The sequence below is a fragment of the Bombus flavifrons genome, chromosome 18, assembly GCF_040668555.2.
Source record: "Bombus flavifrons isolate JBK064 chromosome 18, iyBomFlav1_principal, whole genome shotgun sequence".
NCBI lineage: Eukaryota > Metazoa > Arthropoda > Insecta > Hymenoptera > Apidae > Bombus > Bombus flavifrons.
Genome location: NC_138459.1, coordinates 6,043,578 through 6,067,961, shown reverse-complemented (window position 1 = coordinate 6,067,961; position 24,384 = coordinate 6,043,578). Strand labels below are relative to the sequence as shown.

Below are 24,384 nucleotides of genomic sequence, written 5' to 3'. Positions count from 1 at the left end.
TTGTCGTGTCGCTGGACGTGGTCAACGCCTTTAACAGCATCCCATAGGACAGGATCTGCCGGCCCCTCGAATTTCATCATGTACCCGCGTATCTGCGGGGCATGGTCCGGGCGTTCCTCCGGAACCCGAGTGTCCTCTACACCGTCCTGGGCGGAGGGGTGACCGGGAGGGCTGCACACCGCGGAGACACGGAGGGTCGGTATTGGGTCCGTTGCTGTGGAACATCGTGTACGACGCGGTGCTTCGGACGTCGATGCCTCCGAACTCGGCACTGGCGTGCTATGCCGACGACATGTTGGTGCTGGTCTGGGGCATGGCATGGGGTAGAACCGTCCGCCTGGCGGAACTGGCGGTGGCCTGCGTGGTCGCCGAGATCAAGGAATTGGGACTGGAGGTGTCCCCTGAGAAGTCCGAGGGAATGTGGTTTTGCCGCAAGGCCGATCGCGAGACGCCTCCAGCGGGTTATCACCTGAGGCTGGAGGGGGCTGAGATCGGGATCGGAACAAGCATGAAGTACCTGGACCTGACCCTCGACAGCCACTGGACCTTCGGCGCTCACTTCGAGCGCCTGGCACCGTCTGTTGTGGCGATGGCGATCGCCTTAGGACGTTTGCTGCCTCGGTTGAGCGAGCCCGGCGTCGGAGTGCGATCGAGGCTCCTCTACGGAGCTCCGATCTGGGCGGAGTACCTGATGACCAACCGTCGCAGTCTCCTAGCGGTCAGGAGGCTGCACAGGACGGTGGCCATCAGGGTAGTGAGGGGCTCCCGCACCACTTCGTCAGCAGCAGCGACGATGCTCGCCGGGTTTCCCCCGTTCGAATTGCAGGCCCTGAGGTGTCGCGAGATTTATCAACACACTCGGGGTCTGCCGGGCGGGGTGGGCTTCCAAACTGAGACGTTTGGTTGGACGGTGGCGGGCCTCCCCTGACCTACAGGGTGACGCAGGTGCTCACCGGACACGGTTTCTTCGGTGAGTATCTACACGCTATTCGGGAAGGAAGCGACCGCGCGCTGCCACCACTGCGATGCGAGTGTGGATTCTGCGCAGCACACACTGGCATACTGCCCGGAGTGGACGCGGCCGGGCCACGACCTCATCGTGAAAATCGGATGGGACCTCTCGCTGCCAATGATCCTAGAATTTATCCTAGAATTAACATAGTGAATAATAGGACAAACGTATCCATAAATAAGGAATAAATAAATAACAATAAATAAACTGTCACATAATAAATAATATAAATAATGACTGTCAACAATGATAAATAATACTAGTACCAGTCAAATAAAAATAAATAATTGGTCCATAATTAATAAATCACTAAATAAATAAATAACCGGTCATAATCATTATAAATAAATAAATAAATAATTAGTTAATAATAAAATAAATAAATAAGATATCAGCCAAATAATTAATATACACACAGATTCCATATATATGTCGGAGATGAAAGGACATCGAAGCCTTTCCTTTGCAACTTCGGGAAAATCCCTCAACACCGTAATCTAGATTCTATCATAAGCGTAATTAAACAATTGTCGTCATTCGATCCGATTGTATTTGTTCGCGATTTGTGATAATGAGCTTGGGCTCGAGGCGACAACGAGTCGCCGAACGTAGCCGCGGTTACGGGATGAACGCTTTGTCTAACAAAGGTATGGAGTAATTCTATAGCTCTCCTTAAAAGAAATATTTGTGACGGCACGCGACAGTAAACATTCCAACGGTTTCTGTCCCGTGGCTCGCCACACGCAGACCCTATTCTTCGATTAAGATGATTACCAGATGTCGATGCGTCTTCGCAGTACATGTTCGGCTAGCCTGAGGGCCCGATATAAATCTTAAGATTTAGTTGGCTAAAGTCCTTCAGACAGACAAACAATCTTTGTCCCAGCTACGGGAAGATAGGAGAGACCTATTTTTCAACGAACGGCGTCTCCCACTAGCAACTTTCCCTCGAGGGCGACTAGCATCTTTTTCTAACCACCGATATGGAGATTGACCAATTAGCAGCAACGCCAATTTCCCTCACCTTCTAGACGAAGGTTATCCTCGACGAATCCAAGGATCTCGTGTCCTCAGACAAACCCCATCATAGTTTTCCTCTGCAGCACCATCGCGACGGAAAGTCATTCTCTCGTGAGGCCGTATTAGCGAATTACTTAGCGTCTGCACGTTCGGTGGATATTCCACGTTTTAACAAAGAGTCCGACTTAGATTTTGTGAGCATGTTCATCCATCATCCCGTTGACCGCGGATTCGTTATTGAACCTAGGATCATTGTCATTAGTTTCTCGAGTATCTAATTACCACGGTTACTTGTCCAATCCTATAATAATCGTATTTGCACTAGTCAATGTCTTCTCTATTGCATAATGACACTGTGTAATCCAAACGAAGATTCGTTTCACGCCCCTAACTCTAAATTCCAACCTTCTCCGACACATAAATAGTCACTTTTAGTAATAGAAACCTTCAGATTCGTAAGAAATAAAAGTCATACTTGAATATCATCATTCACGATACAACTAACATTTATTCCTTATAAAATGTTCAAAGTATACATTTTTTCTATCCACTACGAGAAATACAGTAAATTTTGATCAGTATAGTAGTAAGTACAGCAAATTGAAGTCGTTCGTCCTGAATTCTTTGTCATTTTATTACGTCGTCAGGGGATTAACCCAACAACGCGTATAATTAGATGAATTGCAGGATATTATACTTTTTAATATTCTATACTTGCATAGCCCTAGCAATGTCTACATTGATTAGAACAGACAACGAGCTGCCTGCATACTGGTCATGCACAAAAATAGCATTGTGTCTACACTGGAACTGGCGAACAACTCGTGATCAGAACACAAGCAAACCTGTTCGCGTCTGTACAGCTATATAATAGGTGGAAGTAATACAGTAAAGTCGTAAAGTAAAGCATTATGTAGAGTCATCAATTGATCTAAGGCCGTATACATTCTGCACTCACGCAGGCACTCTTGCGTCAGTTAACTAAAATGTTAATTCAATTGGCTAAATTAATATCAATTCATAATACAGACAGGATTTTTGGTTGCTTACATTTTAATTGCTCGTAGCAGTTTTTGCGGAAAAACCACGTTTTCTATCGCTTCGTTAGAATTTTACGTTACAATTAAAAATGCATCAGAATCGTTCTGAAACTACCAATTTATTCATGTTCCCAAGTGCGTTACTCTTCTCGAAGCATTCTATTACAAACTTTAAAAACTAGACCATATATCCTTAAAAGTAAGAAAGGAACTGCAAAGTTAAATTTTATTTGGATATCAGTATATTTACAAAACTTACAGTAGCGATTTCTAATCCTATCTTATTTATTTTTGGAAAACTGTAATCTAACGATTTAAGAAAATTATGTATTATATCATAATTGTAACTGTCATGTATTTTGTTTGATGATGAATAACATACAACGTACTCAGAGATAATTTTTCCACGGAAGTTCCACTTGCCTCGATAAAAAGATTTGTTTATATCGCAGAATGAGCAAAAAACGACACGTGTAGAGATGTCTATGAGAACTAGTGTGTCAACTTATGGCTATATGACGCTATTACATGATGAATTACCCGACTGTGTCAATAGTTCATGACACGTTTAGCGATATCGAGAATGTAGCCGTCAGATCCCGGCAGGTTATAAGAAGCCAAACTTTCTGCACCCATAAAGTGATTTCTACACGTTGATCTTTAACGAATCTTTATAGGTGTCCACTATCTTCGGTGTTCGGGTTATAAAACCTAATCTTAAAACACATATTTGCCTGGAAAATGGAGTTTGTCAACATTGTAAATCGTTTGTCTTCCTAATTACACGTTATTAGCAGGAGAATTTAACATTGTATCAAAGCTATTAACTCTTTGAATGCAAGTATGCCATACTTTTTACTTTTTCTTGTAGGGGAGAAAATTTTATGAGCACGACAATTTTAAAATAAATAACATACTTTTCATTTGCTCGTTGCATTAAATTTATGCTTGTTTCGACAGTTCTGAACATTTTAAAAGTATCGAATGATGTTAGAAATATCTGCTTTTTTGCAAAGTTTGTCAACTATTTTGAAATCTTTTGCTCTGCTACCTTCGACATATAATCAAAAAAATCTACAGAAATTGATTTATCACGTTTATTATCTCTTGTGATCTTTACATAAAGTAATACCAATGCCACTGCAAGGGATATTTTGCCTTCAAGAAGCCAGAAATATGCCAGAAGTAATAAGCAATAAGAAGAAATAAGCAAGAAGCCAGAAGAAATATGAAAAAAACCATCTGCACTGAGATCAATGATAGATATTTAAATGATTAAAATTACTTCAATTTTTTTAAAAGGAATACGGGGGAAAGCGATTAATTTTGGAATAACTAAAAAATGGGAAGAAAGTTTGTTTATAAAGGCACGGAATTCTTTCTCGCAGTTACTATTTTATTTATTTATAGTTAATGTGGAAAATAGAAGTACAGTCACATCCACGTAGTGAACTCGGTAAATTATAAAGCCACATCGTTGAAGGTCAGTTCTGCCCGAGCAGTCGAGCCATGCGGACGTGAGAACCAGTGCCTCCGTTAGTGCGACAAGTGGGGAAAACAAAGTGACTCAAGACCGAGCCAACCGCTCAATGATGGAAAATGAGCAGCATGTACCACCACTAAAAATACTAAATAAAGGCGAAACTTATTTTATAAACAGAGCTGTAGATACAACAAACCCAAAAAGATCAACAAACGAAGACCACGACTGCTCAGTTATAAAGGAAGCAAAAACGGGAACTACACAAAAGAATGACGAGGAGAACTACAGCAACAACGATCCACCACACCAGAATGAAAGCTGGAAGGTTGTAACTCCCAGCAAAAAACGAAAAATAACAACAAATGCAAATGCTAGGAGGGCTGGAGAAACGGGAAGGCAACAATGGCTTCAAGAAATTCCTCTCCAAAACTCCTTCAGCGCACTGCCACAAGAAATGGAAATAGACCCAGCGGAAAAACCAATAATCCACATCGCCAAACCACCGCCAATTTACATAGAAGTCCAAATAATAGACCGCCTCATTGAGCTACTTAACAACATTGCAGGAAAAGAAAATTACATTATGAAACAATTAAAACTAGACCAAGTAAAAGTACAAACGAACATCCCCGAAATTTTCAGAAAAGTGACAAAAGCACTAAAAGAAAACAACGCTGGGTATCACACTTATCAGCTCAAAACTGATAAAAGTTATAAAGCAGTAAGCAGAGGATTACACCCAAAAACAAACACAAATAACATATGCGAGGAATTAGCTAAAATCGGGCATCAAGTAAGAGCAATAAACAACATAACCAGGTACGATATCAAACAACCATTACCGCTATTTCTAACTGAACTTGAACCCAAAAAAAACAACAAGGAAATTTTCGATGTTAAAAAAGTACTAAACACAATAATTACAGTCGAGCCACCCAGACACAAGAAAGACATACCGCAATGTATGCGGTATCAACAATACGGGCATACAAAGAATTACTGCAACAGAAACCCGGCGCTTGTCAAATGCGCAGAAATGCATCTAACAACGAACTGCCCATACACGGGAAAAACAAACGATGTAAAATGCTACAACTGCGGTGGAAACCACCCAGCCAGCTACAAAGGCTGTGTAGTCAGAAAGCAACTGCAACGTAAACTGTTCCCGTCGCTTCGAAACAGAACACACAACAACTTTCACGCGCAACAGGATAGCACAGAAACTGTGACAACACCAAATCTAAAGCACGTAATGAACAATAACCATAGTAGCACCAACACCGTTGGCAGCCGAAGCTACGCGCAAATAGTCAACCAATCGTCACCCTTGGACAATCAAAATCAAAACAATTACAGCAACGACACTACAGAAATCAAAGAACTACTAAAACAATCCATCAAAAACAACGAAATGCTAACAAAAATGATAAGCGAACAAAACGCAGTCCTCAGACAGCAAACGGAACAAATCACAGTCATGCTACAACTACTTACAAACATGCTGAGCAAAAAATAGGAAATAAAAATGGACATGCTTAAAATAGCAGCCTGGAACTCCAACGACCTACAACAAAGGGTCCTAGAAACTAAAACATTCCTGTACAACAATAACATCGACATACTACTCGTATCAGAAACACACTTCACTACAAAAGGTTACCTAAAAATACCGTACTACACCATATATGATATCAAGCATCCCTCCGGAAAAGCACACAGAGGGACCGCAGTAGTAATAAAGAACGACATTAAACATCACTTATACAGCCAAGTTAGTAAGGAACATATACAAGCAACCACCGTTACTGTACAAACTAGCAGCAACCATTTTCAGTTGTCAGCAGTATACGTACCGCCGAGAAACAAAATTACACCTCAAAAGTGGGAAGAGTACTTTCAACAATTAGGTGACAAGTTTATCGCAGCGGGAGACTACAATGCAAAGCATACAATATGGGGATCAAGAATCACTACACTTCGAGGTAGGACCTTGGGAAAATACATTAGAAACAATAACCTCAATATATTATTCACAGGAAGACCGACATACTGGCCGACAGACCTGAGCAAAATACCTGACCTACTTGATTTTGCAGTTACAAAGGGACTAAACGCCTGAACACATTGATCAAGCAGTAACAACACTTACAGAAACTATTCAGGAAGCAGCATGGGCAACCACCACACCTGAATCAACAAATAGACAAACAAAAATAATTCCGCCAGACATCCTCGAAAAAATCAGAAAAAAAAGAAAAGCGAAAGCAAAATGGCAAAAACATAGAACAAAAGAAAACAAAAAACACCTAAACAAACTTGCAAAGGAAATAAAAAACAAAATAAAAGAACACAACAACAACGAGTTCACAAAGTTCATTGAGTCACTATTTTCACACGAGAACAACGACTACTCCCTATGGAAAGCCAGAAAAAAAAATAAAGAAGACAATAAAACTGGTCCCAGCAATCAGAAGAGCAGATAACATATAGGCAAGAAGCAACGAACAGCAAGCTGAAGAATTTTCCAATCACTTATGCAACACATTTACACCACAATGTTAATATGATTAATATGAACCACAGCAACCATAATAGTCATACGGACGAGGATGCGCTAACCACTAGTACATCAACTGACAAACATTACACCATACCTAAAACAACAGCACAAGAAATTAGAAAAATAATCGAGAAAACAAAAAATTATAAAGCACCAGGAATCGACCTAATCGATGGCAAAATCCTGAAAAACCTTCCGCCAAAAGCAATAAGACAAATCACAATAATATTTAACGCAATGCTAAGAATTCAATACTTTCCTAAACTATGGAAACTGGCACAGATCATAATGTTACCTAAACCAGGCAAAGACCTACATCAAACTACATCTTACGGACCAATTTCACTACTTCCCGTATTATCCAAAATACTAGAAAAAATAATTTACGCCAGCTTAAAACCAATATTAGAGAAGGAAAAATTAATACCAGATCACCAATTTGGATTCAGAAACAAACACTCCACTATAGAGCAAATGCACAGACTGGTCAACGAAATGATAATAGCACTGGAAAACAAGCAATACTGTACAGCCCTCTTTCTGGACATAGAGAAGGCATTCGACAAAATAAACCACGAAAGCCTTCTACAAACAATCAGAAAACAATTCCCGGAGCAAATATACCAATTAATAAAATCTTACTTAAGCAGCAGAACCTTCGTAATAAAAATCAAGGACACATACTCCGAAGTCAAAGACATCAAGGCAGGGGTTCCGCAAGGAAGCGTCTTAGGACCAATACTATACATACTATACACGGCCAACATACCAACAACTACCAATAGCAAAATACTGACATTCGCGGACGACACAGCGGTACAAGTCAGGCACACTAACCCTGTAAACAGCAGTCACATTACTACAAGAACATATCACAAAAATAGAAAAGTGGCTACAAGTTAAACAAATTAAAGCAAACCCCAGTAAATGCAACCATATTACATTCACACTGCGAAAACAGACACCACCAAACATCTTTCTTAACGGCACGCACATAATACAAACAAAGCAAGTCAAATACCTAGGACTCCACATAGATACACAACTCACATGAAGACAGCATATCAAATCAATAATAGACAAAATACAGACAACAAGGAGACAAATGCATTGGCTAACAAGTCGAAAATCCAAACTAAGCATAGAAAACAAACTAAAAATATACAAAACAATTATAAAACCAGCCTGGACGTACGGAATACCACTATGGGGAACAGCAGCAATGAGCCATATAAACAAAATAGAGATAATCCAAGCTAAAATCCTCAGAACAATAGTAAACGCACCATGGTACGTCAGAAACGAAGATATACGGAAAGACCTTGGAATACCAACGGTCAAGGAGGAGATTAGCAGATACACAAGAAGGTACAGAGAAAGAGTAGCAACGCACCCGAATCGGTTGACAGCGGAAACGATCAACACATCAAACATAGAAAGAAGACTAAAAAGGAAACACCCAACAGATCTCACAAAGGACGCAACCTGACAAACACGAAGATGGTACCCCGCTGGAGGTAACCACCCACATAATAATCAAACAGCCAAAAAATTCTACCAAATGTCCAAATCGGACAAATTATGAATGTGAACAGCTAAATAAAAAAAAAACATCGTTGAAGGTAAGCAGAGAGATTGAAAACTCCATGTCATCGCCGAATTGCCATAAGTATAAGTATTTTTTAACAAAACCTTTAAGCGTAATTTAATTTACAATTCCGTTTATACACTCAGGGACAATTTAGAATGACCATTCTAGAACAACGATAAATATTTTGAAAAAGTATTCGCAAAAGTTACAGAAATGAATGAATTAATAAATATTGAAATTTTAATAATTTAAGTAATATAAATTACAGTTTCTTATCGAAACGTCGTTCAACGAACTTTTAATAAATCATATGACAAATTCAACGAAATTTACAGAAATTTGAATCTGATTCATATGAAATACATGGAACCGAAGAATAACAAATACGATGGGATATTTAATAATGAAACTGAGGATTCTTTGCATTTGCGGAGAATTTAAAAATGCAAATACGTAATATATTTTATATAAGAATATATAACATATATTCAATGTACTCACGTAACTTACGTTATAACGCTTATACGAAAACGGAATAAATTTCTATTTAGATTTCACCTATTTTAATGTGTTCGTAAGAATATAAATTTGCATAAAAATTCGCAGTTTATTAATAATGCAAATACCAAAAATAATAAACAGCAATTTATGAAAAAAGATGCATTTATGAAATACTTATTATAACATGAACTATACGAATACCGTACAGGTCAATACCCAAACGAGATAATCACGAAGGTTTCAATAAGTCGCTGACAATTTTTAGATTTATTTTATTTTCTATAAGTGGCCTAATGCCTATGGAAGCTAATACACATTTAGCTATCGCAGAGACATAAATTAAAGGATTCGCTTGGTTAATATAAGTTTAATCATTTTATTTAAGTATTTAATTTGTCTAAAAATTTATTTTTTTAACTAAAAGTAGCTTCGTTTATACTAAAATGATTTTGAAAAAAGTTTACTGGCATTAATAATAACATAATAATAAAAAATGTTCTTGACAAAATTTCAATATTTATATGTACATATGTTGCGTTTTAAAACATGCAAGAAAATATGTGAAATCTTTGTTGGCAAAGCGTGAAAGAAGGCTGCTTCTGAATAGAAATCTCAGAGCATGTGTTAGCTACAATTGTTTCGACTGTTCGCGGAGAGACGCGATCGCGAGATAGCACGTTAACGAGAGTCGTAAATTCCCGTTACGATTAAATAATCGACGCCACGAACTGATCGATCCTCTGATTTCTGTTACGATAATAGGGGTAGTTCAATTGAGGTTATACTGAATTAACAGGAATAATTAATGTTTATTCCAACAACTTTGTAAAGAAGGTAATTACACTGATGCGTATGTACAAGTTAAGTAAGTGATTGTTTTAAGGATAGAAGCCCGATAATGACATGTTGACTATTCTAACGATAAAGAATAAGTGAGGTAAAGTGACGATGCTGTGTCGAAGGAAAGCTAGTCGTGGGTGGGTCTAATCTACAAGAAAGAGCTGATTTGTCAAGAGCAAGGTTTCATTGGGAGAGTGAAGGAAAGACTTCGCTGTCAATTGGTTAATTTTCTAAGTTGGTTGGTGAAGAAGGGTGCTAACCGCCCCCGAAAGAGAGTTGCTAATGGGAAGCATCATACGTGAGAAAACTAACTTTCCCGTAGTAACAATAAGCTTTAGAAACGATTTAGTAAAGAGATGATTGTTCGGTCTGAAGGACCTTAGATAGCAAATTCCTGACATTTATGATGGGTCCTTGAGACTATTGAGGGTACGCAGTAAGGATGAGTGGACATCTGGTTGCCATCTTGCCCGCGATGTGTGGCCTGGTTTAGGTAGATTGTCGCCCGACGTAGCAACGATAATCATTGGTTTCTCTAGGATTTTTGCTTTCTGTCACGTTCAATAGCCGACCACGTGTTGAGCATCTCAAAAATAATTTAAGAACGATATCGTTGCGGAAGTTCCGAGTTGGAAAATTTCGTAATCTTCCCGGGAACTTCTAACGCTTCACGTTTGTCCTCGTTAGGAGGAGACGCGTCTGCGAAGGTGGTTGCAACAGCTCAGATATCGTTGATTTAAAAATTGATATCAACGATATTCACAATTGCACTTAATTCTAGTTTAACTAGGTTTTCTTGCAATTTTATTTTCTCAAATAATTTAAGTATATTTCGTAATATATCGAATGTAAATACGAAACTCGAATAATAAGAACGGTAACTATATTAATATTACGTCCCCATGATACACTACAATTACATTATCGAACGCAATATCAAAAGATCATAGCAAGCTTCTTCCTATTCGAAAATATAGCTTACTAATCGAGGTATGTACGTATGCTTTCAAATTACATTGTTTTATATTATCTAATGCACATACATATGTCGGGGTATGGTTGGAATTTTGGGCGCGTAACAACTCTTCACGTGAATTAACCATTGTTTTACACAACCGAGATTATATTTACACGTATACACAAGTCTACTACAAAGATTAACAAATAACAAGTCTAGTGAATAATAAGCTTGACAAATAATAAAGTTAGTGGATAATAAGTTGACCGAATAATAAGTCTAACAAATAATAAGTCTAATGAATAATAAGTTTAACGAATAGTAAGTTCAATGAATAGTATGATTTACGAACAATAAGTTTAATGAACGCTATTAACAATATTTTTGAGTTCAAACGAATCCACGGCCAACGGGATAACTCTTTACTAAGCGTAGACTGACCTTAAGCACGGAAATACGATGGTTGAGAACACGACGTGTCACTCTCCAAAGCAGTCGCAAGAATGCCAGCCTCGTCGAGATTTTTCTCGCTGTACGATTGCATTTGTTTTTCTATGCCCGTTTGGAAGCATCGAGAAGTTTTCAAACGCCGTTGCTAGGCAGTTTCTGCCTGGAGTTTGATTAGTAATACAATGTATGACCCACTGTATCACACGTGGCTAGGCCCGCTCCCGAGGCCGCATGCCGCCACAACCACATTTCTCGGAAAACCCATACAACCACTCCAGACCTCCGTTAGGCAAAACGTACATCCCGTGACCGTGGCTACGTTCGGCGACCAATTGTCACCTCGAACCCAATCTTGATATCACAAATCTCGAACAATTACAGCTATGATAAAATCCAGGCTAGAGTACTAGAGGATGTTCCCAAAATTTCCAAGGAACGGCTTCGGCTTTCCTTTCATCTCCGACACATACATAGGTGCATTTATCATCTACTTTTGTAAACAGTATTTATATACCATCACGAACCTTATTTACGATAAAGGAAAACAAAAGTACAAAATTCTATTGAACAATGAAGACATTAATCCCAAAAAAATTAAATATCGATTGAATATTTTTTATTTTACTTGGTAAATACAGTTCTTAAGGTCTTGGAATTCAATTCTCTGTTTTAATATTTTTAATATTCCTTCCATGAAGAAATACTAAATTCTATGGACGAATTAAGAAACTGTTTGATAGAAGAACGGTAAAAAATAGGAATAAATTATTTACAGAAAATAATGCGCAACATGTGAAATCGTTTAAAATACGTTATTAAACATAGGGGATATTTTCCAAAATATTTAACGTTTAAAAAAAAAGAGGTACCTATTATTTTTATTTTATAATTAAAACTAGGAATTTTAGTATTGATCGTGTAATATTTTTTGAAATCTGTATACTTTATTGTAATATAATGCAGTATTATGAATATAAAATCCTTCTTGCTGCTTAAGGGTTATTTATTATAAATGTAGGAATGTTATATTATAAGTTAACAGAAAAAACAGTATGATAAACACAATATCGTAGCACTCTCAGAAAATCGAATATAATATCGCGTTTCGCGTATTCGTTTCTCAGTAATTCTACGTCACAACAACACGACGAACTTCTCTCGACCACGATAAATTCAACTCTGACAAAACTTTCCACACTCATTTTTCCCTTAACAAACCTTGGTAACTGTTAGAATTTAATCTTGGAATTAAGATTAATAAACTGTGCAAGACACAATGTTTGTGTTGAAACAATACTATATGATTTTTATTAAACAAAGTTATAGTAAAATACAAGTAAACGTTATGAATGTTGACAGTTGGCTAGTTATTCTCAGACTGATTAAATGATCCCTAAATGGCCCTTGAACAGATTTTGAACCCCCACTCTCTATGCAGTAATGAGTGTGACCTGTGTGTCTTTGTGGCGGCACGTGTCACGGAACCTTCCAGCAGCTTCGCGATACAAAACGCTATGCCGTCAAAGCGCGACACCGACGTGCCGAATGTTCCGTCCATATCCTTATACTTCTTCCGCCGAATTCTCGGAAGAGCATGCACGCGCTAGCAGCCGCGGTACATCTAACGAACGCACGCTAGTGGGGATAGCGCTGGGCAACGAAGGGAAGAATCCGATCGATCGATCACCTCATTTGTACGCGATTAATATCGTCGTATTCCAACGGTAACGCTCACAACACTCCTTGACAACATTAACATATCTTGACAACGTTTATAAACAATCACCCCTCACGCCACGTCCTTCCCTGACGTCACACCATCCCACATAAATATAAATTTTAGAAGTCCAAAATATTTATACCTACTGGTGCTCGATTAATTTTGCAATCTACTGCAACCACTTGCAACCACTTTCAATCAATCTAATCAATAATAATAATATATACCATATAACACATACCGACCCAATAACACACCAGATATAAAGGAGAAGAATCTGTCCTACTCGAGTATCACCAAACAACCATCAGAACAGAAAAAAAGGTATTCTAACGAACAAAGCTTGAACAATGGCAGAAAACACAACAACGAGAAGGTCGCCACAACTATGTCAGAAATGGAAAACCTCATTAGTGGGCAAGCAAAGCAGGTGAAGCCATTTCCAATAATGCTGAATTTTGAACATTCTTCTGAAAGTATAGGGATGCAATCATATAAAATAACGTTACGAAGCGTCGATGATCTTTCAACACATCCTGGACGTCCAGATATACTGCTAATTTCCGAAACACGTTTTACAAACCGCAGTTATTATAAAATATCGAGATACAAGGTATACTCTGCCAATTACCCCAGTGATAATGTACATGTAGGTTCCGCATAATGGGGGAGCACGAGGCGGTAGGACCACGCCCTGGGACGCCCCGATGAATCTGATATTCTGCTATAGCTAGGTGGTAGCTGGTCGGTATCTTTGGCACCCGTCAGTTTGCCGATCCGGTGCGAAGAATTTCGGAGAAGTTGGTGGGCCCATACCTGCCAAGACTACTCACCTAGCCTTCTCGTGAGGCTCCCTGTTACCCTGTACCGACTCCACGTTAAAATAAAAAAGGTTCCGCATAATGATAAAAGATATTATTAAACGTAATGTGGTATAATCTTTTATGGAGGCTTACCTACAAGCTACAAGTTTAGTCGTAGAAAGTCGTCGTGAAATATCAATGAAAATGTACTTAAACTTGTTTAATGCAGCTAAACTCTTATCGAAGAGCAAGGGTAATAAATGCTCAAGGAAGCAACCTACTGGAAGCGACACAAAGGCTGCACGTACAAATCCTTGCAACTGGAGAATCTACATATTGGCCTACCCACGAAAGATCTGATGTACTAGGTTTCTTCGTCACAAAAGCGACAAATCAAGAAAGTTTCTCTGTCTAACCATGCTTAGGCCTGGAATCAAAATAAAACAATAACGGCAGCTATCACGAATCAAAGCATTACGTATAAGAAAAAGCCACCTACGCTATATAATGCTACCTATAATGCTAAGAAACTTTTGATTAATTCCAGAAGACGGGACAGAAATAAAAATGTTACTAAAAACGAAAGGGCAAATATAGATGGAACTGTAGATCACTTTATCCACGCAATACAGGCGGCTGTGTGGAAATCCACTCCATCGTCGAAAAGTAAGAAACCTCCATCATTTCAACGAAATAAGAGAGTTGTTAATTCACAAAAGAAGAAGATGGCTAGAAACCAAATACTTGTATTACATCGGGCGGCCCTCTACCTAGACCAGGCCATACACTGCGGGCCAGACGGACACCAGATGTCCGCTCATTATTACGGCGTACCCTCAATAGTCTTAAGAACGCGTCATAAATCCCACTAATTTGCTAGCTAAGGTCCTTCAGACCGAACAAATATCCTTTTTTAAATCACTTTCTAAAGACTATTGTATACTACGGCTTGACAAGGGAAAGTTAGTTTTTTCTCACGTACGATGCTTCCTACTAGCAACTTTCTATCGAGGGCGACTAAGACCTTCTTAGTCCACCAACCTTCGTTTATCCAATCAGAAGCAACGTATACTGCCCTCACTTTCCTGACCAAAATGTCACGAACAAATCCGATGGTCCCGTGCGCTAGACACACCCATCGCTAGCTTTCCTCTGACACAGCATCGGCACCGTAACTTACTTGTTCTACACCGCTAGAAAAGTCAACTACTTCTTCTACACAGCTAGAAGGGTCAACTTACAAAGTCGAAGTATAACGTCTAAATCTAACGTCTATTAACTATCCTCTAATGCTACGTCCACTAACATACTAAATTCAGCTATAAGAGCCTGGCTCTATTGTGCATCTATCTTATCTTCGCGCGACAAAGTGTCATCTAGGAATTATATCTACTCAACAGTGTAACTTAAGTGTTGGAAATAAAAACCTTATAGCTCTGTGAATCACAGTGTTATACTAACTGAATCACCCCTATTATCTTAACCGAAATCAGGGGATCGATCAACTCGTGGTGTCGATTATTATAATCGTAACGGGAATTTACGACTCCCGTTGACGTCTCTCCACGCGATTACGTCTCCCCGAGATGCCCCACGAAGCCTCGAAAGAATTACAACACCATCTTAACGAAATAGAACTCTGGTTAAGAACACGGAGAACTAAAATCAATATTACCGTTCCTACATGTTCCCCAGTAGAATTAATCGACAATGAAATACCGTAGCAGGAAACAACCAAGTATACACTGAACGGAAAACTATTATGGAAAGGGATCGATTACGCGAAAGGCATAGAAAACTTTTATGCCTGATTGGTAAACAGTCGCAATTAGCCTGTCGATTATAGGGCATAGCCTTAGACTGCAACATAAGAACGATAGAAAGATGACAGACTGAACAGGCAGGAGCTACGATGAATGCAGATTGGTACATTCGAAACCAGCAAGTAATAATTAAAGAAATTCCCTCCGTAAAAGAAGAAATCGTGCCAACATCTTGGCCATCTTCGAAGTACATCTTCGAAGAACGTAGAAGATTGAAGAAATTTTATTTTCTGCAAGTACTTCAGATTTAGCGATGCAGTTAAACAGCATTAGTTTGATATACCATTGAGTGTATCGATGTTCAGGTCAACCTAAAACAGCATATGTCGATGATCATTATCATTAAACGATAGATTGCATGTATGCAGATATTTAAAGAAATTTATACATTTAGATATTGTCACGTCCCGCGCTACGCACGCGCCGTAACGTAGACTAAAACTACCAATAGCGCGAGTGAGCGTTTCAATTTGAGATTCAAATAAAATTTAACAATTTGTATAGAAACCAAATTCGAGCCTCACAACCCCCACGGAATAACCCGCCACATGACGACCCCTCCACGGTAGACCTAATTATAAATAAGCGTAGCGACATAGAAGATACAGAGAGAGATAATTCCTTAGTTCAGAGTAGTTAATTCCTCAGTTCTGTGTGATTAGTTCCTCAGTTCTTGATGATTAATTCCTTGGTTCTTGGCGATCAGTTCCCCAATTCTTGGCAAGTAATTTCCTTGTTCATAGCGATTGGTTCTCAATTCCTTTAGCTCTTAATTTCTCAGTTCCTTTGCCTTTCAATTCTTTAGTTCCTTAGTTTTTCAACTCTTAGTTCCTTTAGCTCTTAGTCTTTTGCTCTTAGTTCTTAAGGTCTTTAGTCCTTTAGTTCTTTAGCTTTTATTTCTTTGTTTCATTAGTTCCCAGTTCTTGTCAGTTTGTTAATCGACGTGTTTGTATTTGTCAATTTGTAAATTATTGAAAATCAATTAAATTAAAATCTTGTAATTAATAAGAGAAAAAACGTATCGCGAACGATTGTAACTTCGAGCATTCGAAATCTCAACGACAATTCTGTCAATATCCAATTAGAATTAGAATAAACATTTGTTGTGGAAGATATTTGTCTAATAATATAATAGGATTAAGCGAACATTTATTTTCACCAACCTTGATTCTCTCCCGTGCCAGTACTCCTGCGCGTAGCAGGTTAGCCGAAACGTGGAGATTAATTGCCAATCGCATTAAACATCAGACAACGCTATTTAATCCAAATTCAAAAATTAACGGCAACACAACCAAAACAAATCAAACAAAAACGTAACAATATATTGCGTCGACTGGATGTACGAATGAAATTGTAAAGTGAAATCGGAACATAAATCCTATACTCAGTACAAACATTCAGTAAATCTAACGAAAAGTTTTGGTTAAAAGTGAAAGGTTCTTCATGTACGATTGTTATTATGCGATGTGCGATATGACGTGCAGAGAATAACCGAAATCGACACATTCGGATAGCTTAAGAATACATACCCTTTTGGTAATTGGAACGGAATATCATGGTGGCCAGTTTCGATATATTGTACATACGTATGCATTAAAAGTTTCCAATAATTTAATTTCTCCCGTCCGTCATTTCAATGTGATATCTTGCGGGATGTTTTATCTTCTTGAGAACTTCTGCAGCTTCGATTTTCTAACACCATTAGGTGAAAAGACATTTTGGGGAAGACAAATGTATCTAAATTATTGATCTTTTGTAAAAAAATTGTAAAATTAATATTGATCCTTAACTGACATCGCTGGATCGAAAGCGTGTGCTTATTTTCAACAGAATATAATTTAGTTACAAAATTACAAATATATTGACTCAGGAGGATTTTATTAAAGTTGTCGAAAAACACTGTGACATTATCAAATCCGTGTGAAAATGTAGTGAAATGTTTGGTATCTATAAGTATCAAACAATATGGAGCAGTTTCGTTATTTAAGAGTTCGTTGTCTCAATTCTCGTTTAAATGACGAGCTACATATTCCTCGTTTTAGTTTAAATATAGCAAAGTATTTGATCCTAGTCTTGGCAAAAGTAAAAAAAAAAAGAGTGTTGTTTTATCATCGCTTTAACGACACAACAAAAATATAAATCTTTTGTTGAAATTGCATTAGGTGATCATTCGCAGATAATCAGGTGCATCAATTACACACAATTGAAGTAGATACGTTTCGGACGTACCAGCACTGTTTCCAGTTGGATGTTACGTCTGATATAAAAAAAAAACCATTTCGATGTCTGTCTAGCGCAACGTATATAATTATTATATAATTATTATAATCAACGTACACGGGTAAAGAGTGGCTTTATGTGGAAAAATAAGAACAAATTTTGATATAACATTTCTCCATCCGAGGTTTAGTTCTCGAAAAAATCGAGTTTCAAAATTTGACAAGCATACTTAAAGTTGGCTAGTTCCCGGACTGAACAGGAGTTTAAGCTACACGTGGAAATAGCTACATGCAAAGATGTAGAATAACATCTTTACTTAAGGTGTTTCGTTCTTTTTTTTTTGAGAAAAATAAACTTGAAAATCGTGTGTATCAAACTAGTTCGTAATTAAAAACGTTCAAATTATATTTTCTTGAAAATAAGACTACGCGGGCAAATATTATTTAACATTTTGAACTTATTTTAACATTTATAATAACTTTGTATTGATTGTTTATTTATAACTAATCTGTACTTAGTTAGGCAAGTCAAAGTATATGTTCGATTTACTTGTTAATTAATTGTACTACAATTTCCAACCCACGAAATAATTTTTTTTTCGAAGAATCGAACAAATTAGGCTGTGATAAAAAGTTTAAAAAATCGCCTCACTATCGTGGTGGTTAAATTTATCATTTAGTTGACTACGCTGTATTTAGTATAGCCTAATTATCGATTAACCGAAACTCGATAGTACCCCGTGCTGTTCGACTATCAAAAATGTGCTAGCTATAATCCGGCACGTCAAATTTCATTCAATTTATTGTGAACGATAATTTGTAACGAGCAAATTTTACTTGAAGCAAAAAAAAAATATTAACAACTTGAAATGATGAATCATTCGAGCGAACTTGTAATACCGATATGTAATTTATTACTCTAGGCACAATTTTCAAATGAAATAAAAAATACTTTACCTACGGACCACTGTGACACATTACAATATAATCGATTCGAATTATTGTGTTTTCGATAAACTCGATCACTTAATTTTGTATCGAATTTTCACAGCGTCACTACGAAACAATGCATCGTACTTTTCACATTTTAGGAATTTCCATTTGTTTATCAATATATTTAAGAATAAGAAGCATTTCCACTTCCAATAGAGTACCATTTATTGAAGCGAACGATATTATAGTTAGTGAAAGATTAGTATATCAACTGATCCGTGGATTAAACGTACATATCAGGACATGAGCTCCTGTTATTTGAAAATGAATCTTTAATATTGCGTTGTCCGAAATGTTTCTTTCGTTTTATAAGGAAATAATCGACGCACAATGTTTTTTGTTTTATATTAGTTTATTGAATTATGCACGAACATAATAATAGAAATGGAATGAAATGGATCATACCTAATACAATAAAATAATATAAAACAGAAACTGTTGTTCATCTATTATCACCTTATGAAACGAAAGAAACTTTTCGGACAACCTAATACTAAGGACCTTCGAGAAATTTCCATTATACGAACCATCCGTCATCGATCAGTTTAAATAAATGAGGTTTCGTCATGTGTTTTAAAATTCAAAAGGTATAGTACAAATATTTGCATTGCCTTCGAATTCTTAAGTATTGCTCAGCCACTAAATTGGACAAGGAACTTGTGATATCCTCAAAAAATGTATCGTTGTAAAGTCATGGGACTCACCTATCTAATAAAGATTGGTTCTCGATAGGAAAGATATACTACCCCATTTAAAAAAATGTGGATATTTTTTATTTTTCTTGATTACATTTTCTTGATTGATACAAATGTTTCATGCAAATGTGAATATATGGGCATATTTTTTTTTTGTATTTAATATTTCACATTCACAATTTGTCCAATTTGGACATTTGGTAGAATTTTTTAGCTGATTGATTATCACGTGGGTGGCTACCCCCAATGGGGTACCATCTTCGTGTTTGTTAAGATATATCCTTTATGAGATCTGCTGGGTGTTTCCTTTTTAGTCTTCTTTCTATGTTTGATGTGTTGATCGTTTCCGCTGTTAGCCGATTCGGGTGCGTTGCTACTCTTTCTCTGTACCTTCTTGTGCATCTGCTAATCTCCTCCTTGACCGTTGGTATTCCAAGGTCTTTCCGCGTGTTCTCGTTTCTAACGTACCATGGGGCGTTTACTATTGTTCTAAGAATTTTTGCTTGGATTGTCTCTATTTTGGTTATATGGCTCATTGCTGCTGTTCCCCATAGTGGTATTCCGTACGTCCAGATTGGTTTTATGATCGTTTTGTAAATTTTTAATTTGTTTTCTATGCTTAGTTTGGATTTTCGACTTGTTAACCAGTGCATTTGTCTCCTTGCTGCCTGTATTTTGTATATTATTGATTTAATATGTTGTTTCAATGTAAATCGTGTATCCAGGTGGAGTCCTAGGTATTTGACTTGCCTTGTTTGTGTTATGTGCGTGCCGTTAAGTATAATGTTTGGTGGTAACTGTTTTCGCAGTGTGAATGTAATGTGGTTGCATTTATCGGGGTTTCCTTTAATTTGTTTATCTTGAAGCCACTTTTCTATTTTTGTGATATGTTCTTGTAGTAATGTGACTGCTGTTACAGGGTTGGTGTGCCTGACTAGTACAGCTGTGTCATCCGCGAATGTCAGTATTTTGCTATTGGTAGTTGTTGGTATGTTAGCCGTGTATAGTGTGTATAGAATTGGTCCTAAGACGCTTCCTTGCGGAACCCCTGCCTTGATGTCTTTAACATCAGAGTATGTGTCTTTAATTTTTACTACGAAGGTTCTGCTGCTTAGGTAAGATTTAATTAAATGGTATATCTGCTCCGGGAATTGTTTTCTGATTGATTGAAGTAGTCTTTCGTGGTTTATTTTGTCAAATGCTTTCTCGATGTCCATAAAGAGGGCTGTGCAGTATTGTTTGTTTTCTAATGCTAGCATTATTTCATTTGTGAGTCTGTGCATTTGCTCTATCGTGGAGTATATGGGCATATGGCATTCAAGTCTAAAGGTGTATGAAATAATGTTTTTTTTTTTTATTTACAAGTATTTTACAATCAATTCTCGCATTGAAAATTTTGAGTAAGTTTATCTGGCGAGGTGCAGTAACATGACTAATTATTTATAATAAGTTTATTTCTAGCGGATCTGGTCCGTCGTATTAAGTAATTTAGTAATTAGAGGGTTTCGATGTTTGTTAGCTCTTATGACATATCTATTACTGCACTTTGTTATTTCTTCTTTGACTGTGGGTATCTTGAGGTCGCGATGTATTGCTTCGTTGGTAACATACCAAAGTGCATCTATTAGAGATCTTATAATTTTCGATTGGAAGCGTTGAAGTATTTCAATGTTGGAATTACTTGCTCTTCCCCATAGTTAAATTCCGTAGGTCCAGACAGGTTTTATTATGGTCTTACAGAGCGTAATTTTGCCCTGCGTGCTTAAGTTGGAACGTCGGCCAATGAGCCAGTAGAATTTTTTAAGTTTAGCCTTGAGTTGCGTCGATTTGGAGAGTTCCTCGCTGGAGAGTGGAGGATGCAATTATCGGGTCTGCGTGGGATGCTAATAGCGCTGTGTCATCAGCAAATGTCGCTATGGTTATCTCTGTTAAAAGTGGTAAATTGGCAGTATAGATGGAGAACATCAGGGGTCCAAGAACTCCACCATATTGAGAATGTTGTGGAAGTGGCGTCTAAGCATTTAACCATGAATTTTCTATTGGTTAGGTAGGACTTTAGGATGGAGTAGTGGGTGTGTGGTAGGGTTTTCTTTAGTTTCAATAAAAGTCCTTCATACCATACTTTGTCGAATGCCTGTTGAATGTCTAGGAATACCGCTGAGCAATATTATTTCTTTTGTAAGTCTTGGCTGATATTATGTGTTATACGATGAATTTGCTCTATCGTAAAATGTTGCTTCTGAAAACCAAATTGATGATCTGACAGTGTTTTTAAATCCTCTATGAGTGGAAGGAGTCGATTCGTCAGCCTCTTCTCGAATAATTTTGACAAAGTAGGTAGAAGACTAATTGGGCGATACGAGTTAGTTTCGAGTATTGGTTTTCCGGGTTTAGGGATGAGAGTAATCAGTGATATTTTCCAGGACTTAGGATAGTATACAAGGCGAAGAATTGTATTAAAAATTGATATGATGAGTACAATCCCCTTTATGGGAAGTTCCTTGATTGCTTTATTACATATTCGGTCATGCCCCGATGCTTTCCTGGGATTTAGGCGATGGATTAATTCTGTAACTTCAACAGAAGTGAAAGGTTGAACAGGAGGAGACATTTGGAGGCAGAGTGCAGGTATTCCGTTATTTTCGCGGCAATATTGGAGGAATGAGGATTAAATACGTTAGATAGGTGATTAGCAAACAGGTTGGCTTTTTTATAGGGCTACGCGCCCACCCACCTTGCGGATAGCGGATTGGAGGGATTATTTGCGGGGAACGCGTGAGTTTCCTGGAAGCCCTCCATAGTAAGTAGTTGGAGTCAGCTGTGGGAGACAGATTGGCGAGATATTTTTGGAAACAGTCATTTTTATAGTTTTTAATGATTTTGGTTAAATTCCTAGTTGCGTCATTTAGTTGAGGTGTTCTATGATTCTGCCATACTCTTCTGAGTCTACGTTTTTCTGCGATTTTTTTTAATATGTAATGGGGGTATTCATGTTTGTTGATAGAACTCTCAGTGGGTGTGGACGAGCGGATAGCGTTTGTTATGCTTGTGTTTAAGTATTCCGTGGCTGTTTCAGTATCTTTATTTGTTTTGAGGGAAATTAAGGCTGATGTTGAATGATTAAAGACTTCTCTAAAGAGCTGCCAGTTGGTGAGTTGGTTATGAAGAAAGCCATTAGGTGGATTTTCGATAATTGTTGAGCTAATTGTTGCAATAACGGGGGAATGATCTGAAGAGAGTTCCGCCGAGGAGTTGATTTGGACGTATCTTGGCGAGATATTTTTAGTTATAGAGAAGTCAAGTAAATCAGGTATTTTGTTAGTGTCAGTGGGTCAGCGTGTGGGTTCGTATGTGGTGAGGTAGTTGAGTCTGTTGGTGTTTATGCTATTCAAAAGATTTTTGCCTCTTACTGTGATAAGTCTACTGCCCCATTGGGTATGATCGGCGTTATAGTCTTCTCTAGCTATGAATTTATTACTCAGAGCATCAAGGAAGTTATCAAAGTCTTCTTTAGAAATGGAGTGTCTAGGAGGACAATATACTGCTGAGGTGGTGATCGTGCCATGGCAATCTTCTATCGCTACGTTTGTAGCTTGGAGGTAGTCCTTCTGGAATGATGGAATCTCGTAATGCTTAATGCTGGCTTTGATAATAATTAGTTAGACTAAGTTAGTTAAACTCAGATAGTTTTTGTAGGTGAAGTGGGTTTTCAGATAGGAGCATTACGTCGATTTGCTGTTGTTTTAGGAAGAGTTCTAGTTCTAATTTGTGTTGAGCTAGACCGTTGGCATTCCAAAGAGCTATGCGTCTTGGTTCTATTTTGCGTCGGGGCGTATTAATTTATCCATGAGGAGTGTTAATAATGATAGTAAGTTATTAATTTGTTCTGATTGTTTCCCGATTAATTTTTTGAGTTTAGAGAAGTTATCCGTGTTTTGTGAACTGGGGACACTATTTTGAGAATGGTCACTATGGATTTCCGGATTGTTTTAATTTCCTTGAACTGCCTGGGCGTAGGAGATTGAAGGAGTAGGGAATTTTTTAGGACTGAGTATCTGGTTGGTTATCTCTTTGACTCTGGGTTTAGGATACTTATTTGTGTACAAGGTTTTGTAGGCTGAACAACCTTTATAGTTCGCAGGATGCTCGACAGAGGATGCACTTCGCAGGGGTTTCTGGAGATTTAGTGCACTGATCAGTGGGGTGAATACCTGCGCATTCCTTTGGCACCTTTTATATTGCACTATCTCTTCTTTTATAAAATGAAGTTCGAATTTTACTACTGAGTTCATTAGTCGATTGATGTTGTAAATTTGTTTGTTGTTTGGCTTTTGTTTTAAGTCAATGAAGAATAAGGATAGCGGGTTTTTCGAGATTCTATGCCTTATGTTGCTAATGTTTGTTACTTCATGACCAAGTCTAAGGAGTTCGAACTTCAGTTCGTCTAAGTTAGCCGAGTGGTGGATGTTGCGTAGTACCACTCGATAAGGTCTTTCTCGTTTAATTTGGTAGGTGTGATAGTTAGCATTCAATGTTTTTAATAGTTTTGTTATCTTTCTATATGAGTCTGGGTTAGCCGGCAGAATTTTGACTTGGTTGTTGTTAATTTTTAGTTTATATTCCTCTTTGTTGATTTCTTTCTCAATGGACTTTACCATTGTTTGTGTATCGATGAC

General features: G+C 37.8%; 1 long non-coding RNA gene across 1 annotated transcript in view; it reads left to right on the top strand.

Moving 5' to 3' along the window:
* Positions 1-16,909, top strand: part of LOC138189142 (uncharacterized) — a 288,383-nt gene extending 271,474 nt beyond the window's left edge. Inside the window, exon 2 of the long non-coding RNA XR_011175938.1 lies at positions 16,676-16,909. This is a non-coding gene — a long non-coding RNA (uncharacterized LOC138189142). The remainder of the gene's footprint in view (positions 1-16,675) is intronic.
* The last annotated feature ends 7,475 nt before the right edge of the window (positions 16,910-24,384 follow it).